Source organism: Bubalus kerabau, chromosome 8 (genome assembly GCF_029407905.1).
Source record: "Bubalus kerabau isolate K-KA32 ecotype Philippines breed swamp buffalo chromosome 8, PCC_UOA_SB_1v2, whole genome shotgun sequence".
Classification (NCBI taxonomy): domain Eukaryota; kingdom Metazoa; phylum Chordata; class Mammalia; order Artiodactyla; family Bovidae; genus Bubalus; species Bubalus kerabau.
In genome coordinates this window covers 68,466,071-68,471,709 of record NC_073631.1, presented here as the reverse complement: position 1 = coordinate 68,471,709, position 5,639 = coordinate 68,466,071, and positions in this window count along the sequence as shown.

The window sequence follows — 5,639 nt, the reverse complement described above, 5'->3', positions numbered from 1 at the left end:
GAACCTGGAACTGTGAATTCGATCAGATTTTCCGAGAGTGCTAGTTTATCCCTGGCTTTATTCTAAATACTGCACTGTCTTTAACACATTCCAGGAATACATAAGTGTCTCTCAGAGAAACATTTTGCTCTTGAATCGTGGATCTTGTGGCAAAATAAACTCCCAATTTTTTTCACATCAAGGGTCATTGAGCCAAATTATTCACTGCTCCCTATCCAGTACTTGTTGGACTGATTGTTTTGAGTCCAGAAACTAGATTCTGTTCTTGTTTCATCAATACCAACTTGTTCATTTTGCAGACTATTAGACTCTTTAGCTATATTATGATTTCCTTGAGGTCAGATGCTTTGTCTCAACTCTGTGTTTCTAGTGGCTGCCCATCACAGTGCATGGCATTTCATAAGTGCTTAATAAATGCTTGTGGAATAAAAGAATGAACCTATTGAAAGTCTTTTAATCTTTAGTTTCTTATTCATAATTTTTACAATATTATTTGTAGCATGCAAATATGTTACATGTAATTATACTAAACTGTTCTATGTTTTCATCCCAAGTCTGTAATATTTTGATTAAGACAAAGCTTTATAGAACCTAACTAGACATCATCTTTCATAAAGTGTAATGAGAATTATAATGATAATAATCAACACCTCTTGCCAGGGTTAATAAATGTACCATATATTTATTTCATTTTGCTAAGACCCAGCTAAAATGTTCAGATGCTGAGCACAAGGACTTCAGGAAAGTTTTGCTGAAGACTATGTTAAAACCAAGATATAAAGATATATCCATGGCAATCCTGATATTCAAATGTAAGAACCAAGCACTGGAAATGAAGTCTGTGTATCCTAACTTGAATTTAGTGATTTGCTGTTTCCTTAGGCAAACAGCTTACCATCTCAGTGTTACTACTGCCTCCTGTGAGAAGCGTCGGTAAAATAGTGCTGTGTAGATAGCACAGTGATCCACATGAAGTGTTCAGCATAATTCCTGGCACATAGTGTCATACTTAAAAATGCTAACTACTCTTATTATTGCTTTTATATGGCCAGCTATGAACCCACTCAGTTGAATTAGTATCCAGTAAATTGTGCATTCATGCAGTCAAGTCTGTTTTGATTTTTTAAATTAGTTAGCTAGTTTAATGTCCTATAGCCAGAAACCATGGTTGGCTCAATTTTTATCATATCAACCTTTTTTGTTTACTTGTTTGTTTTGTTTCTTTGCCTGGAAGAGACAAAGACCTGAGTGTGTTTCTTATGAGCAGATGCACGTGTTTGTTTAAGCTGGTGGCACAGGGTTGGGGAGCGAACGAGGTAGTATGGCCAACAGAGAACCTTGTAAATACAGGTCAGGCCAATGCAAAGAAAGTGTGCTGGCTAAATCATTTGTGTCTCAGTGATTTGTGAAAACAAAATGCAGGGAGTTTTCTCCATCTATCAGCAAGATAGTTTACACATATGGCAAAATGTCCAGCATTTTTAATGCAGTTGTATAAATTAATAAAATATAAAATCCAACATCAACCAAGGTGTGGTTACTTGTGTAGTTTGACCTTTTGAGTTTTATGGTGTGAATCTTTCTGTTGCCTTAGTTGAATGCAGGTCTTGATATCCTCATCTGTCACAGGGGATAGTTTCAGGTAATTGTTAAGATGTACTGATCTTGACCATGTCATTGTTCTAGATTTTTCCAAATTGTCTTTATGGTCTTGATATTATTTCTAAAGTAAGTACATATGTTAGATATTATTAGCTCAACTTGCCAAAGAGGTTGACTGATTTGTCCAAGGCCACACAGCTAGTAAGTGACAAAGCAAGGTCTGTTGGACCCCAACAGTCTTTTTTTGTTTGTTTGTTTTCTGTTTGCCCCTTTTGCTCTGCTAGCCTCTCCATGACATAATTCTGCATTCTAGGAGATCTCAAGGGCCTCTTCAGCTCATTCAGTGAGCTTTGAGAAGGCTTTATAAAAGTAGGAGTAGTTTATATATTATTAAAAAGAACAAAAAGGTCATATAACTTCTTGTTTTAATCTCTGGGACAAGTAGAACCAAAGAAGTTGGCTATCAATTATTCATAAACAGCCATTAATTACCTTTTGGCTTTTGAGGTTTGATCTTCAGTTACTCAGTTCAGAATTGATTTATTAATAATTTAATTAATTCAACAAATATTAATGAGGCACTTATCACTTGCCTGTCATTGTCCAAAGTGCTGAGGAACTACTTTGGTTAAAAAGCTTTCTATAGAGTTGGATATTGGTCTAAACTAAATATTTTAACATCATCATTGCAACTTAAGTTCTCACTTGATTGAAATGTTCTTTATCCCTCTAGCATAATTTACATATATGTATATCTATCCCGGAACCATGGTCAGTCCTTATCTCATATCCACTTTGCCAAATCCTGCTCCTTCTTCATGGACCCAGAGCCACCTTCCCCTTGAAACCTTTCCTGACCACAGGCTACAGATTACAAGTTCCTCCTCCTCCTCTAAACCTCTATTTGGTGTCGAGAATACCTTCTTGTCCCTAAGAGCACAACTGTTGAATTTTCATATTTCAAGGGTTTTTAAACTGGGGTGAGCCCAGAGTCATCTAAGGAATTTTAATAAAAACTCATGTGCTTAGACTTTATCTCACTGAATATTTGCTGATTCAATATTTCTGGCATTGGAGCTTGATTATGTTATCATTTGAAATAGCTCTCTGAGTGATTCTGAAGCCTGAAACAGGCTAAGAAATCATAGTCTTGTATTGATGTCAAGAGTTATTAAGGAACCCCTACATTTTATATGCAATATTATATGCAATGTTATATAAATTAAATTTATATGAAATATTATAGTATTACCTCTTCCGCTAGAGTTAAGCACCTGGAAACACTGTGATTTTAATTCTTTGTATTTTCCTAATTCCTAGCACAATGCTGAAGGAATACTCAATAATCACTGAATGAATCATCAGTTAATGGGACTGACCCTGTTTCTTCTTCTTTGCTAATGCACTCAGAACATTTCAGGAGTGAAGCAGGCAGTCTGACACCTAAGTCTCATGTCTTTAGAGACAAACTCCCTGACCCCGGCCTGTGTGATAGACACAAGAGTGATTTGCTTGCTTCTGCTTTTCTGCCTTCTGATCATGGTAGAATAGCAGTTCTCATACCCTTGAAATTACTTGCATGATCGCGTGACTTGTTTTCTTCCAAGACTCATGAGTAGAGGTGACGGGTGTCTCTCCCAGGCCAGAGCACTGAACTGCCGTTGCAGTACCTGCTCGGGTTCCCTCCCCTTGCCTGGGCGGCCGGTAATGCTTCAGGTACAGCGGCTCCAGAACATGACATGGGGTTCTTGAGTGAGGGGGTGTGGAACAGACCTTCCACTTACCCATTTGGGATGTGTAGCATGAGCAAGAAATACAGCCTTGTGGTGACAAACCACACACATTTGTGGAGGCTTTGTTACTGCACCTTAACCTGTGTTGAGTTAACGAGTATGGCCCATATCCATATGAATTATTTGTTGTATATATTATATAAGGCTTTTCAATTTAAAAAATGTGTATAAACTTGAACTATTTCTAGGAAGGAATCATAGAAACAAAGCCAAAAGCTAAGGCCTACTATAAAAAGTTAAGGAATGTGGGACTAAAGTAATGTTTTTGTCCTACATGTTCTTATCAAAAAATCAGTATTCTTTTCACTCAGTTACATAACGAGGAATTGTTTGGTAAGAGGGGTAAATACCATCTTCAGTCCTCTGATGTGGAGCATTGAGGATGGAACAAAAGGCAGTCATCCTATGAGAGTAAGTACCTTGGTCACATTCTTAATTAGTCATTAGGGATAAACCACTGAGAGAGATGGCTAGGTTGACAGGTATGCCACTTCTCAGGATTTTGATATTTGCTATAAAGTACCAGGAAGACAGTTCCATTTTACATGAGCACTGGTGACTTAGGCTATGTTTCTTTAAACTCTTTCTGATATTGGATATCACCTTTTTTCTCAGCACTTAGTAGTTTCATAGAGCAAAAAAAAACCAAAAAACAAAAAAACAGATGTGTGTGTGTGCACGCATGCTCAGTTGCATCTGATTCTTTGCAACCCCATGGATTGTAGCCCACCAGGCTCCTCTGTCCATGGAATTTTCCAGGCAAGAATACTGGAATGGGTTGCTATTTTCTCCTCCAGAGAATTTTCCTGACCCAGGGATTGAAACTGCATCAGCATTGACAGGCAGGTTCTCTACCACTGTGCTAGCTGGGAAGCCCAAAGAAAACTGATGTCTTAATTTGATTTTTTTGTTGGTAGTGAGGTCATCCAATATTACAGGTGCTAGTGAAATTTTATTTCTTCTTTTGTGAATTGCTTCCTCAGGCCTTTGACAGGGACATACCTAAGGAGGTGGAAGTCTCTCTCCAAGTCAGGACACAAAGTTTCTCAGCTCCTCTGCTCACCCTGGGGCTTTGTGTCTGTCTCCAGATATCCTTGCCAGCATCTCAGCACATGGGCTGGCAGAAGGGCAGGGGGATCCCACCAGTACAAGAATCCATGTTGCCTAGCCCTGACTTCTGAATGTCCCTCTCCTTTCAACTCACTGAGCTCCAGGGTTGGATCAGTCTTCTGGAATGCCAAGAAAGGTTAGAGAGGGTGTGATAATCAGTCTCAACTCAGGACATTGGGAGAACCTCGAGTCTTTCACTTTTAAGAACTGATCTCTCTTTTCTCTTCTTTTCCTATTTTGAACCGCTCTCTCCCTCTTTTTCAATTTCCCTTGTATAGGGAGTTGGGTGGGCTGCAGGGCTGCAGCAGCTGAGACTCTGACCCCTCAGTTCTCCCTGGGAGCTGCCAGCAGCTTGTTCCATACCACATGCGCCTCTTTAGGGAGTGTAGGCTTACTCACAATCTCTTCTAACCTTGGGGAAGGTCACCCTCCAAGTAAGTCATGATTCTCCCTCCTCCCAACCTCCCCTCCTCACAGGCTGCCTGCATTCTAGTCTCCCCCACACACTGGGGTCTGGATGATTTTTTATTGGAATCATCTTATTTCCCCTGCTGCCCAGGGCCCATCGCCTACAAGGAGAATGAAGACCCTTGACTTGGCCTGTAAGGTCTCTGATCATCTAACTGATTGCTTGTTGAGGAGTTTCAGCTGTGCTTAGAAGGACAGATTGAAGTCAGATCACTGTGGACCTTGTATGCCAAATGGAGGAGTTTAGATGGAATCCTTTCAGTCAGTTCAATTCAGTTGCTCAGTCATATTTGACTCTTTGCAACCCCATGGACTGCAGCACACCAGGCCTCCCTGTCCTTCACGAGCTCCTGGAGCTTGCTCAAACTCATGTCCATTGAGTCGGTGATGCCATCCAACCATCTCATCCTCTGTCATCCCCTTCTCCTCCTGCCTTCAACCTTTCCCAGCATCAGGGTCTTTTCCAGTGAGTCAGCTCTTCGCATCAGGTGGCCAAAGTATTGGAGTTTCAGCTTCAGCATCAGTCCTTCCAATGAATCCTTTAGGTAATAAGAAAACAGTGCAGGTGAGTGTCATGCCCAGAGGTGTGCCTTATCACATGGGGAGGCCAGGTGACTGCTGTTTTGTTTATAACACCTGACAAGAAGTACGGGGGCCACCTTCCTG